Source organism: Poromitra crassiceps (assembly GCF_964638095.1).
Source record: "Poromitra crassiceps genome assembly, chromosome: 2".
In the NCBI taxonomy this organism is placed as follows: domain Eukaryota; kingdom Metazoa; phylum Chordata; class Actinopteri; order Beryciformes; family Melamphaidae; genus Poromitra; species Poromitra crassiceps.
In genome coordinates, this window is record NC_139624.1 from 106,229 (window position 1) to 129,480 (window position 23,252).

At 44.1% G+C, this 23,252-nt stretch overlaps 1 pseudogene across 1 annotated transcript; it reads right to left on the reverse strand.

Annotated features, from left to right (window-relative positions):
- Positions 1-6,460: 6,460 nt before the first annotated feature.
- Positions 6,461-23,252, reverse strand: LOC310772377 (angiotensin-converting enzyme-like; annotated as a pseudogene). The gene is made up of 13 exons: positions 23,051-23,252; positions 21,651-21,905; positions 18,313-18,489; positions 16,495-16,582; positions 14,542-14,685; positions 12,486-12,677; positions 11,752-11,849; positions 11,424-11,593; positions 9,828-10,051; positions 9,561-9,705; positions 7,654-7,751; positions 6,918-7,040; positions 6,461-6,809 (listed from the first exon to the last, which is right to left on the reverse strand). The product of its transcript is annotated as an angiotensin-converting enzyme-like (transcript).

Sequence of the window (23,252 nt, forward strand, 5' to 3'; positions counted from 1 at the left end):
TGTGCCTGTTGTGTTTGGTGGGAGACCCAAACCAGACAGTGATGTGAGTTGCAGAGGACAGACTGGATGATGGAGGTTCTGAGAGATTATGGATCCCAGGAACTGAAGCTATAGGATTCCACCGTAGACACAGAGCTGTTGGATATAGCGAGGTGGCCAGTGCTGGGGGACTCCTCTGTACAGTTTTGAGTTTTGAGTGTTCAGCTCCAGGTTGTTCTGACCGCACCAGAGGGCAAACCGTTCAACCTCCTGTCTGTATGCATACTCATCGCAGTCGCAGATGATGACTGTGTTGTCTGTAAACTTCAGGAGTTTGACAGATAGGTCCTGGAGCATTGGGCCCCTGGGCCTGGGCCCGGTAGACCCGTTCGGTAATACATCCCTGGCTGTTTGCACACTGTTTTCCCCCAAAAAAATATACAGCTATTACAGCAACACACACAATGGATTTACAGTTCAATTCAAAGTTGTTTTACAAAAACACAAGGAAGTGAAGTTTAAACCTTATAGGCATGTAGTCTTGCATTTGGGCCTATTGGGTCTTACAGTGCGGCACACTCAATTAAAACCAAAAGTACAATAACCCTCTAATTGTCCATAAACTTGTGGAACATTTTGTCAAAAATAAAGGGTTGGTGCCATAAGGGTTAATTTGATCCCAGGTTTGGACAAGATCCACGGTGCACCCTGTGAAGACGCTCTGGGTTATGGGCCCCTGGCTACTGGCTCGGCCGGTAGGCCCATTCGGTAGTACATCCCTGGCTGCTTGTGTCACTTGATTGTAATCACCTGTTAATTGATTACAATCACCTGTTACTTTCCTACCATGATGGCCGTGTGGTGATGTAACAGAATCCTATCAATAGGAGGATGTAACCACTACCAGTGGAGCAGTTGAGACCAGACAGCAGGCAGCAGTATGTCGACACCACTAGAGGGCACTGTGCTGCAACATGTAGCTGCAGTGTGGCTGACAGCTGGTGTGGTGTAACCTCACTCCATGCAGACCTAGAGGCTTATACCTTTATGGTGTATGGGATAAAATTAAAGTTGACATCATAAGATGTATGAAACTGGTGTAAGTTATATTTTAAAGGGGAAAATATAATGCTTTGCTGAAAATATAATAGATTTTTACTATATTAATGGTTGTTTGCCTTGGGTTAGGGTTAGTTCCCATCATTTTAATTTACCACACTGATCTGTTAAAATAACCCCCTTTTTCTCCACATGATCTGGGACCTTCTCATGTGGCAGATGGAAAAGACAATCTAGTGCAGGGGTCAGGGGTCAGCAACCTTTTTGACCCCAAGAGCTACAGTAGGCTATACGAGGGATCAGTGTTGGTACACAAACGGCAGCTTATAATGGGACCCTATGGAGCCAGCCTTGAGTGTCTCACGCTAGCAGTGCTTTCTACTAAATTCACTTCATTTTAAAAACTGCGACAGTTCACACAACTTTAACACGACATACATATATTATACATCAGACCCTTGAGCTACTTCTGCTCTCACTCAGAATGTCAAAATATAAGCGATGTGATGTATAGTTTTTGAGATATAACGTTTGTTTGGCACAACTCATAGGCTACTAGTAAACTGCTGTGGTTCCGGTGTGATGTCACACTGATTCTATAGATACAGTCAGTCTGTGGGGGAATATTGTGCATTTAAACAGGAGACAATCATCTCTCTACTATATGTTCAGCTAAATGCTCCACAGGTCTGTTACCTTCTTCCAAGCTTCATCATTTAAATGTTAGTGTCTCTTGAGTTGAGGGGAACCTGGAGCGATGAGAGCCACTGGCACCCTAAGGGGTTTCCCTACGCAAAGGGCAGGGGCTTTGAAGATGATTGAAGAGTCTCCTTTTTAAACAGTGTTTTCAATCAGCATCTCAGCCTCTCACTGTGACGAGGAAAGAGTCTCTGAGACACAAACACATTTTAAACATGGTCACGGAGTCTCTTGCTGCTCACATACGTTGTTCACTTTCCAACAACATGCTCTGGATTCAGCTATGTAAGCGTGCACATGATCAAATCAAACCAGCAAGAAGCAACTTGTGAAGAAAAGTAAGAGAAGCAAACAGGAATACAATAGCCTACCAAAATTACAACATCGTATCAAAATTACAACATACAATCACATTTGTAAGAACAGAGTACAATAAAAAATGCATACATCTCTGACTTACACTAAAATGTCAGGATTTTGATCTGAATCCATACTATTACACCACTATTCTTAATAAATAAACTTGTATCACATACATCGGGTTTCAGCTGAAGAAAAAGGGTTTAGTGCGCAGTTATTCTTTAACTAAACCAATAAAACTATTGTGCCTATGGCTATTTGAGCAGCCCTGACTCAGAAATGTTTGTGTAACTAGTACAACTGCTGCAACCCCCCCCCCCCCCCCACGCCCCACGCACCTCTTCCAGTTCTGCTGGTGATCAAGCGCTTGACGGAGCCGTCCTGGAAGTCAGTTGTACAGACGGGCCTTCTGTCCGTACTCCATGGTGTGTTTGGACATCTCCAGGTTCTTCTCCAGCTGAGGCAAATAATTGATACTCTTTTTACATAGCTAATTATGTCAATGAAACAGGATAGGTAGGTAGATACAGTAGTTAGTTTGTTTGTAGGGGTGTGACAATACATCGAGCTATTATCGATGTATCGCTACATCATCAATATCGTATCGTGTATTGATGCAAAGTGAGATATCTATCGTCATCTTGAAGATACGCCTTGTAAATCCAAGCATGGCATTGATTATGTTCATAATTGAAAGGTCATCAAGGGCCCTTTATGGCAGTGGTTCTCAAATGGGGGTCCGGGGACCCCCAGGGAACCTTGAGGGGGTTCCAGGGGGTCCCCAGCCAAACGGGGGGTAATTTATTTTCGCTATGATTCCATTCATAAGTAACACAATGACTATTTTGGTCATGGGTTTTATACACTTTCTGTAACAAAACATCTAAAAGCATCAATCTTATTATCATATGGGGGAACATGCGACAACATCATATCAAATGGGGGTCTGTGGTCTAATTTCTGTCAGTTTAGGGGTCCTTCACGTGAAAACATTTGAGAACCACTGCTTTATGTTAACTGATTAAAAAAATCATTTACACTTAACACATTGACTGCCAGACGTTTTTTTTTGCTGTAGATAGCTTCTGCCAAGCCGTTTTTTGAGGATTATGGCTCATTTTATAAGAGCCGAGGATTCGTTTCAGCTTGGAGTTTGTGAACATACAATATCTCAAAAGTACTAATAGAATGTGTACTTTCTCTGTCTAAAAGAGTTAGTTTGTAGAGTTAGTAGTTATGTAAGCATTAGCAGTTGAATACAGCATGGTTTTAGCGTGAAAAAGAATATTCAGAGATAAACGGCTTTTTGTGAAATTGGATGGAACTGTCACTTTAACCATTCATTTTTGGCTCTCTCTCTCTCTCTCTCCCTCCCCCTCTCGCTCTCTCTCTCTCTCTCCCTCCCTCTCGCTCTCCCTCCCTCTCTCTCTCTCTCTCTCTCTCTCTCTCTCTCTCTCCCTCCCTCTCGAGTTGCTTCAACTCCGCCCTCCGTGGGCGGACAAGCTTGTCACCAGTCAGTGCTTTGCTGCTCTCCTGTGCCTGTCTGCACAGCCGCTGTTTGAGGAAGTCGGGATGGACTCACTCGTTTGGAGTTTTGGTTGAGAGAAGCTTTTGCGATTCTGGTCATATTTATGCTGCGTGTTTCAAAGTGTGTTCGTCCACCTGTAATCTATCACCCGATCATAGTAGATCGGCTGAATCTATTATGTAAATTTGCAATCCCGCATCGCCAGCAATCAGCGCGAAAAGGAGAATGGCTGGGCTGAGAATGGCTTGACAAGTTAAAAAAATGCTTTCCTTCCTCTAGCAAGGAGAGCACTGTTGCCACTTAGTGGGTCGGTGGAATGGGTTGTAAACGTTCGGTGGCTCCAATAATTATATAAGAGATGTAAAAGGCTTAGATGCACAACCCACCGTCAAAAAAAAAAAATCGATGCCAAAAACGTGTAAACACGTTGTTGGCAGGGAACAGCTGGATTCTGAAAACGTGTTCATACGTTGTTGGCAGTGAATGAGTTAAACTTTAGATTGAACAGATTGTTTTTCATATAAATGCCTGGAAGAGCTCAGAAATAAAATACATTTGTCAAATATTTGAGTTGCTTTTTGTGAGTTGATGGAAATGTAACTGATTGTGTTAAATGGGCGATATCATCTCATATCGATCGCAGGCCCCTGAATAGACCCTTTTCACAGCCACCATTTTGTGTCTAAAAGGCAGGAAGTTTCACAGGTGCACCAAAACCTTAATTAGGGTGTCCAACTTCCAGTCCATTTAGGTGTTCCAGTGCTGGGGCCCTAATTAGTGAGTTGGTTGCAGTGCCTGCGTTTCCCCTGCCTTTAAGACACAAAATGGCAGCTGTGAAAAGGGCTAATTGAATCGAAATCGTATCGTGGCAGACTGTGATATCAGTGAGACAAAAAGAATAAAAACTACTCGCACACCGCAGAGCTCCTTTTCTCCAGATTTATTGCTGTAGCGCGTTTCGAGCTACATGCTCTTCATCAGACAAGACAGTACAGGACGCCATCATAGATATAGTGGTCAAGTGTCACATGATACAGTCACATGATGAGATCAGGTGTGATGACAGACACCTGTGTAATTGAGAGAAGGAAAATGCATATGCACACCAGGGCCGTTTCTCAATACCAAGAATGCATTCTTGTTCTTGGGTTCTTGGGGAGAACATTCTTGCTAGTCGTTCTTGGAAGAATGAACTTGCTAGGTCACAAGCACACATGACGCTGTTGGCAGTTTGAGACGATGCGTTCTTGAGAGTATTGCGCAATACCAGCGCAGAGGCCGCCTGCAGTACTACACAAATAAAAAGCTCAGCTGATGTAGAAGCAGCCAATTGTGCTCTGGAACTTTTTGCCATTTTTCGCCATAAATGTTCGTAAAGTGGCACTTATTGAAACCTACTACCCTGCTTGTAGGCATCAAAAGTCATCAGAAATTAATTTAGTGATGAAATAAAACTTTAAATTGTAAAAAACTTTCCGGAGCTAATGGCGTCTTCTCTGCTGCGTTCTGCCCATGGATGTATTAAAATAACTGGATAGGGGACCTGCCACGCCCACCCATGCATTCGGACGGAGGTAGCTCATTGGCGCATGAAGCCATCATGGGGGCTTTTTCTTCCTGGTTTTACTTCCTGACTATGCAGCCCAAGGCGAAGTGCGCATGTGTGCCATGACGTGTTCCATGACGTCTCCCACCCCTCCCACCCATGGATTGTATTACAAGAAGAAAATACCCCCGTATATGGCTCTTAGTGGCTTCTGAAGAAAAAAATGCCCCATAAAAAATTAGTTGATAATTAAAAGAGTCGTTTTATACTTTGAGTGACACCCGGAAAAAATTCCCCTGGGTTTAACAGCTGCCGGAGTCCCCATGCAAGTGGATGGGAATTTTCCTTTCTGGGCTGCATGGCGTCACGTGACTTGCAATACAGAGCTTCGCCAGCATGTTCAAATGGCTTCAAAGCCCAGCGCTATTCCTGGGGGCTTGGTTCTGCCTCTGCTTATGCCGAAATGCATGCTGGGATATCTGCCTTGCCAAGTTGACACAAGTCACCAACCAGAGCATCCTCGGTAAAGTGGGCGTGTCGAGAACACATCCGGGAATTTTAAGCGTTCTTGGCGAAATGTGAACTTTGTATTGGAACAGTACTTGGGCTGCGACTGATGACGTTTCACAGGGACACAAGAACGCAAGAACACACAAGAACACTTATTGAGAAACGGCCCAGGTGTAGAGAAAACGGCAACAAATCCCATCTGCCATTAACCATTAACAATGGAAATATAGAAATGAATCACTAAAATTACTTGAGAAAAAGTCTAAACATGTCAAAACATCTAAACATGTCAACCTGACCTGTGTATTTTGGTGCTATTGTGATTTTAATCTACATTCCTACAGGTGAGTTTAATGTGTGTCGTTTTCCTTTAGTCACCTTCTACCTACCTTTGACATATATGCAGTATGTCAAAGGTAGGTAGAAGGTGGATTTTTGTCTACTCAGTATTAGCCTGTGCAATCTTACCAATATCCTGAGGGGTAGCCCTCAGGGATGGGCAGAGCTTACAAATATCCTGAGTAGCCCTCAGGGATGGGCGGAGCTTACCAATATCCTGAGTAGCCCTCAGGGATGGCCGGAGCATACCAATATCCTGAGTAGCCCTCAGGGATGGGCGGAGCTTACCAATATCCTGAGTGGTAGCCCTCAGGGATGGGCGGAGCTTACAAATATCCTGAGTGGTAGCCCTCAGGGATGGGCGGAGCTTACAAATATCCTGAGTGGTAGCCCTCAGGGATGGGCGGAGCTTACAAATATCCTGAGTGGTAGCCCTCAGGGATGGGCGGAGCTTACAAATATCCTGAGTGGTAGCCCTCAGGGATGGGCGGAGCTTACAAATATCCTGAGTGGTAGCCCTCAGGGATGGGCGGAGCTTACAAATATCCTGAGTGGTAGCCCTCAGGGATGGGCGGAGCTTACAGATATCCTGAGTGGTAGCCCTCAGGGATGGGCGGGAGCCAGTTGAGGTCTGGCCAGCCCAGGGTCTCGTTCACATTCTGCTTTTCTAGCCATTTAATAATGGCTTCAAAGTATCTCATCAGTGCACCGGCGTCCATCTTGTTGGTGCCCAGGGCTTCCTGGAGCACTTCAGGCCAAGGTTTGGAAGAGCCAGCCTGAAGAATCTTCCTGGAAGAAGAAGATTGAAATGGTTGCATCCATAAACTGCATCCTTAAACATGACTTGCTCATATCTGTAAATGTGGTCAGCTCTGGAGGCCCTATGAGTACACATACTCTAAGATGGCCCCCGCCTCCTTGGAGCGGTAGATGTCACACGTGTGCAGAGGGCCTGTGTGCTTTGCTGCCTGACACAGTTTCTCGTGGAACTGGAACTGCAGGATGTAGCTGACAAAATACCTGCAATAATAATAATCACCACCATCACGTCATCATCTGTATTTACCATCATCTGACACTCTAGTCTCTTAGGTCTATCCAAATCGAGCCATTGCACACAAGCACACACACATGCAGACAGAGGGAGAGAGAGACAGGAAAATCCTGCATTTCTACACCACCTACTGTATCTAACCATCATTTTTCATCTTGGGGCCCGGAAGAAGAAGAAGAAGAAGAAGAAGAAGAAGAAGAAGGAGGAGGAGGAGGAGGAGGAGGAGAAGAAGAAGAAGAAGAAGAAGAAGGAGGGAGGAGGAGGAGGAGGAGGAGGAGGAGGAGGGAGGAGGAGGAGGAGGAGGAGAGGAGGAGGAGGAGGAGGAGGAGAAGGAGGAGGAGGAGGAGGAGGAGGAGAGGAGGAGGAGGAGGAGGAGGAGGAGGAGGAGGAGGAGGAGGAGGAGGAGGAGGAGGAAGAAGAAGAAGAAGAAGAAGAAGAAGAGAAGAAGAAGAAGAAGAAGAAGAAGAAGAAAAGAAGAAGAAGAAGAAGAAGAAGAAGAGAGAAGAAGAAGAAGAAGACCTTTGGTGTGCCTTGTGTTAGTCAGTGGTGGCAGTTGGAGATGTTTGGACAAGATGCTACCTGATGTATGGTGTGTTTCCAGAACGTGAAATTTTGCCCCCGGATCAAAGTGCTCCTCTGTGCGCTTGGTGGGCGGGCAGACGCCTTGGTATTTTGTCCTTTAAAGAGCAATGGCAGAAGGAATATATGGATTCAGTTTCCAGTGTGTTTGGGTCATTGAAAGGCACTACACAAATTGAATGAATTATTATTATTATTATTACGGTATTATTATTACTAGAAATATTGCACGCTTCGCACGCGCATCTCACATATTTGCATCTCTGGGAGCTGCCCACTAAAACCACAGTCATGTACTGCTGGCCACTGAGCAGCTCCACTAGAGCTGTCGGGGGTTGTGCCTTGCTCAAGAGCACCTCAGTAGGTGTTGAGGGACGGTACACACACACACACACACACCCCTTGTTCAATGAATTTGCTACTGTTGTGTCAGCTAGAATTAGCTAGACAAATTTTCTGTGAAGCCCTCTGAGACATGCTTGTGAATTATACAAATAAATTGTCTAGAACCTTGGCGTGAGAGGTGTTTGTCTATGGGATTCTTCTATGGCATTACTCCAATCATTTTTGCATCAATCATTCACTTTCCCAAACCACGTTTTCTCAGCTGGTCCAAAGATTCAAATGAGTAGGGGGGCACGGTGGCGCAGTGGTAGCGTTGTCGCCTCACAGCTAGAAGGTCCTGGGTTCGATTCCCACCCGGGATGCTATGAGCGCTGAAGGAGTGTGTGCCCGTCCGCATGTCCTCAAATGCCCACTGCCTGTGTCGGGTTGTCAAAAAGGGCCTTTCTGTGTGGAGTTTGCATGTTCTCCCCGTGCCCCCTGGGGGTTTCTTTCATATTCATAGCTTTCAAGGGGCGTTACGTGCTGCCGAGAACGCCCACCTGGCGGTCAAAAAAAAAACTTGCCAGCCGTGTCGACTAGTTTCTCACGCTGTGTTTGTTCAGCCAAAGTGCCGGATAGCCTACCTGTTGTGCTATCGGTTGCACTAAACCGACGAGGAGACACGCCTGGCTTGTGTTTTTACAGAATCCCGTGGGAGGAAGAAAGGAGGAGGTTGTGGATTTGTGCGACGTGGTTCAGTTGCTGGGGAGGGCAAAAAAAATTGCTTTTTTTTCTACCATCAAAGTACACACGTCTTTGCTCTTTGCGGCCAACATTTCATCAAAGGTAAGCTCAAGTAACGTTAACGGGGTATTAATCATTATTGTAACGTTACTTGAGCTTACCTTTGATGAAATGTTGGCCGCAAAGAGCAAAGACGTGTGTACTTTGATGGTAGAAAAAAAAGCAAATTTTTTTGCCCTCCCCAGCGACTGAACCACGTCGCACAAATCCACAACCTCCTCCTTTCTTTCTCCGACGGGATTCTGTAAAAGCACAAGCCAGGCGTGTCTCCTCGTCGGTTAGTGCAACCGATAGCACAACAGGTATCCGGCATTTTGGCTGAACAAACACAGCGTGAGAAACTAGTCGACTTGGTTGGCAGCCTACCTAAGTTTTTTTTTGACCGCCAGGTGGGCGTTCCCGGCAGCACGTAACGCCCCTTGAAAGCTATGAATAGGAACCCCTCACCAAAAACATGCAATATCCTGGTTGCTGAAGTGGTGCCTCCTCTGATCGTTCGGGGCGCCTGTTCGGAGGGAGGGGAACTTGTTGGAATAGCGTGATCCTCCCACGTGCTATGTCCTACCGGTGAAGCTTCCCCTGTCAGGTGAAAAGAAGCGGCTGGCTATGTCTCGGGGGAAGCTGATCTCCCCAGATCAGCAGAGGGTGGAGCAGCAACCAGGATAAATACATTAGAATTAGCACTAATGGGGGATAAAAATGGGATGGGATGGGAGGGGGAGGGGGGTTTGTAAACAAATTAAAAAATCAAAATCAAATGAGTAATCTTAACTGCCAACCTGAGGTACCACCAGTCAGAGTTTAGGCGCTCTGGGGGCGTGCCTCCGCTGAACACGCCCCATCTCCATTGGTCAATTAGGTAGCCAAAGGGGAGGAACGCGATCTTGCTTAGAGCCGTCTTCAACAGGAAGTTAATGTCAGTCTCTGCAGGAAGTGATTACAAATAAAGCACTTAATAACTCGTGAATTTTATTGATTGTTTTTCGAAAAGGTTGTCACTATATTCTGAAAGGTGCTTTTTAAGTGAAGTTTATTATTATAATTACCATGGTCAGCGGTCAGAGCCTCCAGTAGGCCGATGGTGTACAGATGTTTGGGTGTGGAGGCGGAGAGACCCAGGACATCGCCGATAGCCTCGTGGAAACCGGGGTTGGCTCCTCTCCGGAAGCCTACAGGCTGGTCCTTGTATTGCAGGTAGTACTCCACATGTCCCATCTCATGGTGCACGGTGGAGAGAGCCTCCATAGTCACTGTGGTGCACATCCTAATCCTGAAGAGGAGGAACTATCAATTCATTCCTTATCAGTTAGTATAATCAACGACAGTATTGTAGCCATCTCGATGGATAAAGTGAGCACGTTGGTCCTTGGCCAACCGGATTGTCCCTTTGGTCTGATGGTTAACATGTTGTGCTTGTGAATGACAGACCCGGGTTCGAAATCAGCCCTGCCTGTGTCGTTATATTGGTGTCAGAAGTGGGATCTGTCGGTAGTAGGGGTGCACCGATCACGTTTTTTGCCACGATCACCGATTGCCTATGGGAAATATCTGCCCAACCGATCATCGACTGATCACCGATTACCTTGTAGGATTAAAAAAGTTTGGAAACGTTAATTCGGTCGATTATTTCTCCCCTTTAATAATACCAATTGGTATTGTATTTTATATTGTTGGAAAGCCTGATTAGTGATAGGGCTTTTTTTTATAAAAAAATTTAAAAAATAAAAGCTACATTCCTTACTTGTTTTATGTGTTTAACTGCTGTAATTGTTTAAATTGTATTAGTTCTGCAGAGAGGTTTTGCAGGGTTTACTCAGCTCAACAACTATCTTCAAACAGCAAAATCCAAGTGACAGAATTTAAATTGGCTGCAACTACTCTAATAACATACTTGTTATTTATTTATTTTCAAGTTGAGCTCAGTTTGGTGTGAAAAGTATGTATATTGATATTGTTCTAGCAACTACGTAAACCAGCGTATATGCTTTGATTTTCAATGGGCAGCATTTCAAGCAATTTTATATTGTATATTGTTTTTAAACTATTTTGGAAGAGAAAATAACCTTTTTTTTGTAAATTTTTGTATGACAGCAGTTTTAATACAGTAACTTAATATAAAGAAATATCGGCAATCAGCCGATCGCATATATGAGGTCAAAATCGGCCGATACAGATTGCGTGCCGATCGATCTGTGCACCCCTAGTCGGTAGGGATCACGGTGCGGTCACCGGAGGCGCAGGGCGCCCCGGTTGCGTGGGGGAGCGGAAGGACGCCATAAACGGGATGATTGGCGGCAGAGTACGCGGAAGCGCAGGGGAGGGGAGGCAGTGTAGCGATCCGGTCTCTATGCATAAAGTGAGCATGTTGGTCCCTTTAATGGTTAATGTGTTGCGCTTACGAATGACAAACCCGGGTTCGATACCAGCCTCGCCTGTGCCGTTACAGTATTATCAACGGTAATGGAAGATCAATACAGTAGTACTAGTCAAAAGTTTTGACACCTGATTGAATGTATACATTTCTCATGAACTTGAAGCCATTCTGATCTAAAGGCTTTTGCTTAAATTTCTTTCCAAAGTTTTTGACTTTCCATCCAGGCAAAATGTTCTAAGCTGACTCCGCAGGACCTTGTCTGTTTTACCTGAAGTCTCTGCGGTTTAAGAAGTCCGAGGCACCCCCGTGGCACACCACCTCCCGATCAACAGGCTTCACCAGCATGGATTTGTCCCAGAACTCCTGGGGCATCTCCAACAAGCCCAGAGAGGTGAAGAAGTCCTCAGCAACATGGAACATGAGTGTGGCATTGTAACCCTGGAGAAAGAGAGGTAACAATGAAATGCTTCACCTCAGTGGGTTCTGGCAAAGCAACCTTCAACAGAAAAACAGAAAGGGTTTGATTTCATTGTCTGCAAGACCCAACAACTGAATTTCACTTTTTCCATAGTCATGTCAGCTTTCCCCTGACTTACTTGTTTGACCATTTCATCAGTCACGTCCACGTTGGGTTTGTCAGGGAAGGGGACCATCATGTCATAAATATTGTGCCAGGTCTGAGCCCACATGTTTCCTGAAGGAGAGGGAGAACAGACACTCGAGCATCAGCATCAACTTGCTGATCAAATTCCTTACGATAACCGCACCGTTTAAAATTTTCATTATCATTAAAACCGTGTTACCGTGATTACCGTGTTACCATGGTTACAGTGCTTTGAAAAACATGGTAAATACTGTCCATCATCAACCAAAGTTGGCAACCGTCTCCCAGACGCAGACGCGCAGCCTTGGAGAAATGATTTCAGTGAGTGTGTCAATCCTTTTTGGGTCTGAGTTTTCAATATAAAACGTAAAATGATTTCAGTGAGTCTCTCACTACTCTTTGAACATTTTCAGCAATTTATTACGAATACCGTGATAATACGATAACCGTGATAATTTTGGTCACGATAATCGTGATGTGAAATTTTCATACCATTACATCTCTACTCACAAGCACCGTTTCTTTAAAGCAGTGAGGCAAAATGACTGGCAGGCAATGGCGTGCCTCCCTCGATACTGTGGACTGTCACCAGGAGTTGGTGTGATTACATTTCACTTCCTCCTATGCATCTATAATAACTGTTGATGTATAGGCTAGTCTAGTGTGTAACACACATTCATGCCTCCAGCCAGGTACTGGCAACATCAAAAGGTGCATCTGCCCTACCTAGCAGGTGAGCTGGGATGGGTCCTTGGAGGTTGATGTACTTGGGGCCGTACTGCTTGTAGAGCTTGCGGCGGACAAAAGCATGCAGTTGCTGGTAGAGGGGCTCGACGGTCTTGTAGATTTTCTCCAAATCCTCCTCAAATGTTGGAGTGTCATACCAGGAGCGCCAGTAATCTCCAGTGTCCTTAAAACCTAGACAGGACATAATGTTCATCTTGTCAGATGTTTGCCTGATGTATATATTTTTTTAATGTACTGTACACACTACCAGTCAAAAGTTTGAACACCCCTGATTCAATGTTTTTCCTTATCTTAAAGTCATGTCAATCTAAAAGCTTATGCTTAAATGCTTGTTTCTTGCACAAATATAAATAGTGAAGTTGATCCTATGTATGAAGTTCTTTCCATGCGCTACGCGCGCTCAATGCCTAGGCTTGGCCGCTACGCGAGTACGCACCCTCGCCCCGTAGCTCGGCTGCTGCGTGGCCTCGCCTGCCCAATTGGCGAGTGTGTGTGTGTGTGTTGCTCACTAAATGTTATTGCATCAGTGATGTCAACAATGCCTCCGTGTGTGTGTGTGTGTATGTATGTGTCCCATTATAATATCACTGATGACATCATCAGTGTGTGTGTGTGTACCCCCCTATGACATCACTGATCAGTCTTGTCACAATGCCTCCTTGTGTGTGTGTGTGTGTGTGTGTGTGTGTGTCTGTGTGCGCGCGCCCTTATGACATCACTTTTGACATCATCACTGATGATATCATCACTGATGACATCACTGATGTCATCACATCATTAGCTAAAAAACAAAATTCAATAAAAAATGTATTAAATTTTAAATTTTACAAGACAAGACAACGACAAAGACAAAAAACAAAAACAAAAAGACAGGGCAGCTCAGACACTTCATAAGTTAGCAAAGACATAGATGTGGACAACATTAAAGGAAAGGATGGACAAATTAATGAGAATACAATAAAATAACTTAAATTAAATTAGATGTACATGGCAAAAGGCAATAATCAGGTGGCAATATCACTTCGGTTGAGGTATCCAATAGTCAGTGTCTCTGCTAGGTTAGGGTCAATATATTTCAAATAAGGCTCCCACACTTTATAAAAGACATCGGTTGTTGAGTGCAGTATACATGTCATGAACTCCAGAGGCATAAGCTGCATAATTATCTGGTGCCAGTTCCTCTGTGTTGGAAGTTTGTCTTTAATCCAAAATAAAAGAATATTTTTTCTAGCAGCAAAAGTTAATAAATTAAATAGCCGTTTGTGATGTTTATAAAGGAGTTTCTTATGGGGAAGACCAAGAATAAGGCTGACAGGGTCTGGGTCCAACTCCACACCAAAAATGACATTCAACTGCTGCACTATGTCTGACCAGTATCGTTCTATCTTAGGACATGACCATATGCAGTGAGTGTAATCTCCCACCTCTATCTTACACTTAAGGCAGAGGGGAGACAGGCTAGCATTCATTTTATGACGAAGGCTGGGTGATATTTGCACTCTATGTATAATTCTTAGCTGCATCGACCACAGTCTGTTGCACACAGAAATTCTTTTGGCATTATCAAATATATCACACCAGTCCTCGTCATCAATCTCCACCTCAAGGTCCCTCTCCCATGTCTGCTTGGTGGCCAGTGTGTTCAGAGTAGAGGTAGACCTTAATAAGCTATAAAGAAAACCAATAAAACCTTTACTAGGGCCAAGTAAGAGTACCCTTTCGACCTCAGAGGCTTCTATATTTGTTGTTAATGTTGTACACCGGAGTATGAAGTCCCTCATCATTAGCTAATTAACCTTAATTAAAAATTTTGGCTCGGTCAGGTCACTTTACACGCCCGAAGGTTTCAGCCCGATCGCACGTAAAACGGCATAGCTGTGGCCGAACACAGAACTTGAAACAGACAAAGCCCACATACTCAATTTTATATATAGAAGATAGATAGAAGATAGTGTTGTAAAAATAAAGAAAAATGTATCCAAACTTTTGACTTGTCATGTTCTTGCAACATGTCAGGTCATGGTGAAGTTCCTACCATCAGCTTGAGAGGCCTTGTTGCTGAGCTCCACAAATTGGGGGTAGTACTTCTGAAGAGGTACACCTGATGCATTGTGCCAGCCCTCCCAGGCGTACAGCAGCTTCTTGTAGCTCTTGGAGTTGGCCATGATAGATGTCAGCTCTGGAGAGAGAGAACAAAATCAACACACCCTCAGTCACAGAGATGACAGCAAATAGAGGGACGCTGAGGCCTCGCCTCCAAACAGAAAGAGGAGGCTAAAACAATAGATATGTGTCCACTTATAGTGATGGGCAAGTTACTCAGGAAATGTAATTAGTTACTTTTTTCTATCCCATTTTTATCCCCCGTTAGTGCAAATTTTTAAATGTATTTATCCTGGTTGCTGCTCCACCCTCTGCCGATCTGGGGAGAGCCGAAACTGGCTCCATGCTTCCTCCGAGACATGGGCAGTTAACCAGCCGCTTCTTTTCACCTGACAGGGGAAGCTTCACCGGTAAGAAAATAGCACGTGGGAGGATCACGTTATTCCAACCAGTTCCCCTCCCTCCGAACAGGCGCCCCGAACGACCAGAGGAGGCACCACATCAGCGACCAGGATATTGCATGTTTTGGTGTGGGGTTCCTATATGAAGGAAACCCCCAGGGGGCACGGGAAGAACATGCATACTCCACACAGAAAGGCCCTTTTTGACGACCCCACCCGGGCGGCGGGCACTCGAGGACATGCGGACGGGCACGCACTCCTTCAGCGCTCACAGCGTCCCAGGTGGGAATCGAACCCAGTACCTTCTAGCTGTGAGGCGACAGCGCTTACCACTGCACCACCGTGCCCCCAGGAAATATAATTAGTTACTGATTACTCCTTTGAAAAAGTAAAAAGATTACTTTACTTATTACTTGGTATCAAAAGTAATTAGTTATGTTACTCGTTAATTTACATCACTTTCGCTGCCCCCCTTCTGAAAAAGTGGCGTACGTTTAGCCAACTCCTTTTAGAACTGAATCCCCTTTATTATTATTATTAATTATTAAAAAATTAACCTTAGAGGAGGAGTCAACAACCAGCCAAACCATACTTTTTATTTGTCTTCTCTTTTCAGTTTTAGAGCTACAGGATATCGGACAGATTGGTCATTCCACCTACTGGAATGACCTACCTTTGATGCTCCTGATAGATGGAACAAACTTCAGGACTCATCAAAAAAGGTTCCAAGGCACTCTTCTTCATTAAAAAGCTTTATAGAACATAGAACAGAATAAAACAGCCAACATGTTTCGGCCATAAGGCCTTCTTCAGGGCTAGTTGCAAAACCTCAGGACTCTCTTAAACTGGACAGACTGGTCTCCATAGAGACGTTCAGGTCAGGGTCTCCATAGAGACGTTCAGGGTCTCCATAGAGACCTACAGGGTCTCCATAGAGACTTTCATGGTCTCCATAGAGACGTTCATGGTCTCCATAGAGACGTTCATGGTCTCCATAGAGACGTTCAGGGTCTCCATAGAGACGTTCAGGGCGCTACTTGAGGATGCATTACATAGGAGCTGCACCTGCTTTGGATAGCCCTTTTACTTGTCTGCATCTGTGATTTTTATGATGTACTGCAACTTTTGTGATTGTAATTGTATTATTGTAATCAGGACATCCTTGAGAGAGCTTGCTCTCAATGGTCCTCCCTGGAATGGATAAATAAAGGGTAAAAAAAATAATATATATATTTGCCTAACTACCTACCTAAAAAAGGAATTGCGTTGTGGCAACGCAGTAGTCTTGCATAGCCAGACCTATCTCCACACTTCGTTTTAGCGCTCATTTCCCATACCAAGCCCTTGTAAACATGCGAGAGCCTGTATCTTCCGGATGTGTAATTACAGGTTTCCACCCGTAGACACAACAGAGATTGTTCTGCAGATATTCGAAGAAATCGGTTTCAAATAATTCATGTGAAAATGTATTTATACCAACTTACCAGGATCCAGGCTCCAGCAAACGTTTGGCTTTGGACACACCTTGGCTGTTGAATAGATTTTGTCCATGGTGCTGAGAATTTCATTATACTGGAGACAAGAAAAGAGTGGAAGTCATGCTTTCATTTTAGAAAGAGTTCAGCATTTCTGCTAATATAGTAGTACATTACATAATATAATATATTATATATATAACATATATATATAGTAGTACATTACATTATATATATTAGGGCTGTGGCGATTCACTTATCTCCCGATTCGATACTATCACGATTCTTGGGTGCCGATTCGATTTATATTGCGATTCTTAACACATTCACTGCCAGCCGTTTTTTCAATACTGTAGGTAGGTTCTGCCAAGGTTTTTTTTTGAGGATTCTGGCTCATCTTTCAAGAGCCGAGGATTCTTTTCTGCTAAGATTTTGTGAACACAAATGATCTCAAAAGAACTAATAGAGTGTGTGCTTTCTCTGTCTAAAAGAGATAGTTTGTAGAGTTAGTAGTGATGTAGGCATTAGCAGTAGAATACAGCATGGTTTCAGCGTCTGAAAATTTATTCTGAGATAAATGGCTTTTTGTGAAATTCGATAGAACAGTCACTTTAACCATTTATTTTTGGCGTAAGACGTCAGACATCTAAACAATAGTTTTGAACAGTAATTTCCTCCATAGCAGCAGGAAACCCCCCTCTCCTTCAAACTCCTCCCTCCGTGGGTGTGTCTCTGATGGCTTTGCAGCGTTTGTCACAAGCGAGGCTCTGCCTGTCTGTGCTGCCTGGCTGCTGGCGGCTGCTCTTTGGGCGAGTCTGCATGAGTCGTTTCGGTTGTGAGCTCAGCTGCAATGAAGCTGCGTGCGATTGTGGGCTTTCTGCCGCTGTTTCAAAGTGTGTTGCACGCATAATCTATTATGCAAATTTGCAATCCCCCACCGCCAGCTCCCAGCGCGATAATGCGCGAAAGCGAAAGCGTTTTCGCCAATCCATTTTACAGTATGAGAATGGTTTCCTCGCGCGTTTCCCTGCAGTTTTGGCTCTGCTTTTTCTAGTCTGGAGAGCACTGTCGCCACTTAGTGGGTCGGTGGAATGGGTTGTACACGTTCGGTGGCTCCAATATTTTTATAGGAGACGTGGGGGGCGTTGATCCACGTCCCACCGTATCAACACGTCATTGGCAGTCAACCGTTGGATTTTTTTTGACGTATCAACTCGTCATTGGCAGTGAACGTGTTAAGTATTGCGATTCTACGATTATTGCGATTCGATATTACGATTTATTGCGATTTTTGTTTATTTTTTTCTTTTGTTTTTTCAGTTTGTTTGCTTTTTTACACTAGATTAGAACATGGGAAAAGTTGAATCATACATTAGAGACTGTATATTATATATCATGAGTAGGGCTGGGCGATATAGTTAAAAACAGGGGCGGACTGGGATCATAATTCAGGCCGGGCATTAGATACCAAGCAGGCCAGGCCGATATGGGCCGACGCGCGTGAAATTTGGGGCGCTTGAAACCCAATTTGGGCCGTTTGAAGCCAGATTTGGGCCGTTTGAAGTCCAATTTTACAATGAGATGCACCCACTTTAACCCTGAAGTGTAATTATTACTTCAGACTAACTAATAAAGTAATAAAACCACATGCAGTGCTCGAGTGACATCACTCAGCGCACAATTGCTCAACTTCATAGACATTGTGACATCATCAGTGAGATCACAATTGTTCTCGAGTGACCATCACTGATGACATCATCCAATGTGGGACAGAAATTGAAACAAACAGAACCCACTTCCTTGTATATGATGATGATGACAACAAACCTCCTTTCTGTCATTCTCCGGCAGGTTGGCGGCTCCCAGTCTGCTGATCTGGCCTATCAGCTTCTTGACGTCAGCGAATTGCACAGGGAACGTGTCCACCAACTCAGGAGGGAACACCTGCTTGGCCTTCTTCCCCCAGGCCTCGGTGAAGGCCTGCTTTTCTAGGTGTGCATTTACCTATAGAGCCATGGGGGGAATGAGTTTGAGTTTGTCATCTCTGCAAATATTAAGGTGTTGCATAAATTACCTTAAGTTTCAATCTTAAGTTTGTCCCTTAGGCAATATCTTTGCCTAAGCTGAGGGATTCACTTCGGAGCGTTCCATAAAGGATCTTAGGTTTACTCCTTGCTTGTGTTTAGACTGAGGTTTTTACGGTAGTTACTGTCAGAATACAGCACGCTTCACTCTGCTCACTTCACTCACAGCATCCTTCAACATTAACATGACTTGACAGCATGTTATAGCTAGCTTCTTCCAAATGGACAACAATGAGAATATAGACATAGAAAGCCAAACTGGACCGAAGATGAAAATGTTATTCTCCTTGTAGAATGTGGCAAGCGTAAGCAAATTATACAAAGTTATTGTTTCTATGATGCAGCAGCCGTAAAAAAAAATATGCACAAACAGAGGATGTGGCCAGAAATAATGGACAAAATCAATGCAAGAAATCTCTGTCAAAAGAACCGTGGAAGATCTCATGCCTTTTGGTTCTGTGCTTCACTAGCGGGATTCTGGGCCAGGATATTTGACTGGTACTCTTAAGGCCTCCAAAATAAACCTTCAGCCGGAGGCAGAACTTGCCATCTTTGGCTGCTCGGAGACTTCTCTGAACTTCCCTGCAGCTGTGCAACAGTCTCTGACACAGGGGACAACTGTCGCCAAAAGACTAATTCTGAAGGAATGGAAGTCTCCCTCTTCCCCTTCATTTCAGTTGTGGTTAACAACGTCTGGGACCCGTTTCTGGCCTATCTTGACGAGGTCAGGGGTGACGGGTGACTCGCGGACCCTTTGCGTGGGGCCCCACGCACAGCATCTCCTAGAAGCACATAAGCACCGTATGTGGCTGGTAGCACTACGTTGTAACACTGAACGTCCTTATATATGTTTTTTTTTCTTTTCCTTTTTTCTCTCTGTGTCTGAGCCTCTTCAACCACCATAAATTCAGCCATTCTGGTATGTTACTATGTTACACAAATAATTTAGTTACTAAGGACCTTGTTGCAACGCATAATTCATAAGGGAATAGGGATGTCACGATACTAGAATTTCTACTTCGATACCGATACCCAGGAAAATATCGATACTCGATACCATTTTCGGCGGGATGACAACACATCAAGAGGCATAAAAAAGAAACAAACAGATGGACGGACAGATGCACGCTTCTCCATAATCTAGACCTGATAAAATTCACTAAAAACTTTGACCTTACACAGCAGATTACACCTGCTTCTAGTCATCAGCCTATCACAACACAGCAGATTATACCTGCTCTAGTCATCAGCCTATCAGAATACTTTGAATTTATTGAAGCAAAAGATACCCACCAATGACAGGGAGGGAGAAATCAGTGGTATGTTTGATTTTTCATTAAGAGAAAGCACTGCTGATATTGATACAGTTGCAAATGAGTATTGTATCCGTTTCAATTTTTTAGTATTGATACATATCGATACTATCGATACCTGTTGCAAATGAGTATTGTATCCGTTTCAAATTTTTAGTATTGACTTTTATCGATACTATCGATACTTTTGACAAGCATATAAGGGAATACTTAAGTTAAGTAGCTAAGAGCAAACACTCTAGATCGAATGGTTTTCCCTTACTACATCCTAAGGTAATCTTTGGGTGATTTTATGCAACAATGTTTTTCCTAAAGGCATCCTTAGATAAAAGTTTAAGGGTAACCTTACAGCACAAACTAAAAATATCAAAAAGTCAGACAGTTGAACAAATAATCAGTTGACATATTAAGCTCGCAAGACCCCCTGCACATTTATTCAGAACACGCGAGCAAAGTTGGCCACTTTGGGAGGAAACTGAGCCTGTCATTCTCCAAATCAACCAGGGCTCGAGTGGATTTTCACTCCTGTCCCTCCCAACCCAGTCCCACAAAGAAAACTCCTGCCCGTCTTAAGAACAATGACTCCCATTCCGACTGTTTATTTAACTACATATTTATATCAACCTGATTTATTGTTACCGTAAATTTCGGACTATAATAAACTATATAAACTATATATAACTATATAAACTATATATAACGGCTTTTTCCCCGTTTTTTGGCCCTGCGGCTTATATAACGGTGCGGCTTATCTATGGATTTTTCCGGGGAAAAAAAAAAAAAAAACTGAATTCTCTCTTCTTTAGCACTCTTTCTAACTATAAATCCACTTCTGTTTTAATTTCCTCTCTTGCCCTCTTTTCACCACACCGCGGACACTGTGTGCACTGTAAAAAAAAACACAGGTGGTGTTGTGTTATGTTGTTTTGTTGAAATGATAATAAATGGGAGCTTCCTCAAACAGCCATCTCTTTCCCGACAATCCCCTCTGTGCATGAACCCTTACATATGGTAATTAAACATTAAAACACAATTAAAAAAAAAAAAAAAAAACATTAAAACACCTGCGGCTTATAGTCCGGTGCGGCTTATATATGTAACAAACAGGCAATTTTGCTGCTGCGGCTTATACTCCGGTGCGGCTTATAGTGCGGAAATTACGGTATTATGATTCCTGTCCCGCCGGCTCCCATTTACTTTGTTCCTGTGAAGTTTTCAAGTTTCTTGTCATACCGGCAACAATGCAAACATCTGTCACCTGCAATGAAACTCAGAGCCCACTCAACTTCACTGTAGTAAAAGAAATGTAAAAAGGAATATCAATAAGAAGCAAGTTTCAAGCAGAGTAATTAAAATCAGATATCAAAAACATACTTCGTAAAAACAAGTAGGTAAAAACCAAAACAAACCCCACAGGATTCCCGAAATAATGTCAGCCTCTACCGTGCATCCATTTGTGAGTGGGAGGTGCCAGTCCGGGCAGGGACCTCTCTATGGGAAAGGTTCAACTCACACCAGTTCAACATGCCTTATCTCTGTATAGACTGCCCATTGGTCACATGACACCGGCCTGGGCCCGAGGAATGGAGGGGAACTCAACTCAAAACGTGAGTTTTTTATTTATTTATTTATTTATTTTTATTAATTTTATTTTAAATTTTTATTAATTTTTTATCTATTGTCAGATAAACGGGCTTTCTCTCCAATGGGACATTTTTCAGACTTTTGGGGTGTGCGACCAATGACATGGAACCGTCGTCGTACCTACCTGCAGCTTGGAGTTGTGGTCTGTCAAGTTGGTGTTGTAGTTCCAGCTGGCGGTTTGACTCTGGAAGAACACCTCCTCGGCCGTGCTGTTGTAGTCACTGACGAACCTCGCTGCTTCAGCCGCGGTGCTGGAGTACTCCCCCGGCAGCCAGCGGGCAGGCAGAGCCTCACACAGTCCCAAGACCGGCAGCAGCAGCAGCGCTGCTGACACAAAGCTGTCCATCCTGCTCCACTTGGCTCTCAGGGAGGAAACACACTACAGTGCAACGTGTCAGAAGAGTTAGAAGAAGAGGCAAAAAAAAACTTTTCGTGAAGTGAGAGTGCGCCTCCTCCACCCTGGGGCTGTTGTATCATCCACTCCCTCACACGCCTCCACCCTGGGGCTGTTGTATCATCCACTCCCTCACACACCTCCACCCTGGGGCTGTTGTCTCATCCACTCCCTCACACTCCTCCACCCTGGGGCTGTTGTCTCATCCACTCCCTCACACACCTCCTTCCTCACCCTTGTCTGCTGGTTGAAAGGCACAGAAGCCACAGCCAGCTCCTTGTTAAGGAGCCGTTTAAAGCAGCCCACACTTCTCTGCAGCCTTGCCTCTCTCAGCAGTCTAAAGTGGAGGATGACATGGGAGTGGTTTTTCACTCCTGTCCCGTGCCAATCCCAGGCCAGGGTAAAAAAAAAATCCTGTCTCGTCCCACTCCTGGTAGAATGACTCCCGTCCCATCTCACTCCCATTTTTTTTATATATATATTTTAGTCTCTAGGCAATGCAATGATTTTGATTTGATGTTCTATCCTTCTTAGATTACTTTGTGTTCTATTGCACTTTTAATTCGCACCATTTGGCCATATCTAATCTATCTATATATCCCCAACATAAATGGGAGCTCGGGCTCTGTGTGTCTGTCCCACTGTGACATCAAACGTGATGTCATAAATCACACTGTGACATCATCAGTGATGTCATAAATCCCACTGTGACATCATCCGTGATGTCATAAATCCCACTGTGAAAGCATCAGGGATGTCATAAATCCCACTGATGACATCATCAGTGATGTCATAAATCTGACATCATCAGTGGTGTCAGCTGGTCTCATTCGGTCTCATTGGCCACACAGCAGCCGAGTTGCGGGTGAAGCTGCATGGCCAGCTTGGTGAGCTGCAGGACGGGTGAGGTTTATGGCAAGAATCACTGCCATAAACCATAATATTATATTATCACCCAGCACTACTTGTACAATAATAACAATAACAATAATAATACTAACAATAATTTGTCTATTTGTCTGGTCTATTTGTGTGCCAGTGTTTTCGTTCCCCCGGCCATAGAAATGCAGCAGTAGCTAGCAGCCAGAACCTCGCCAGAGCTAGAGAAAAAATAAGAAGCATGGACATACCAAACGAAGTATTCAAATAAGTACTTGAAGAAACTTGCCGGATCCATAACATCACATCTTTGAAGCTTTGGTTCCTGTGTTCCGCCCATAGCCGACGCAGGGAGTCATCATGGCGAACCCGAAGAGCACTGATGGCCGTGCCCACGGCTGAAAACAACAAACCCCACGGCTATTCTCGCTAGCTCTCTCCTAGCTTAGCCTA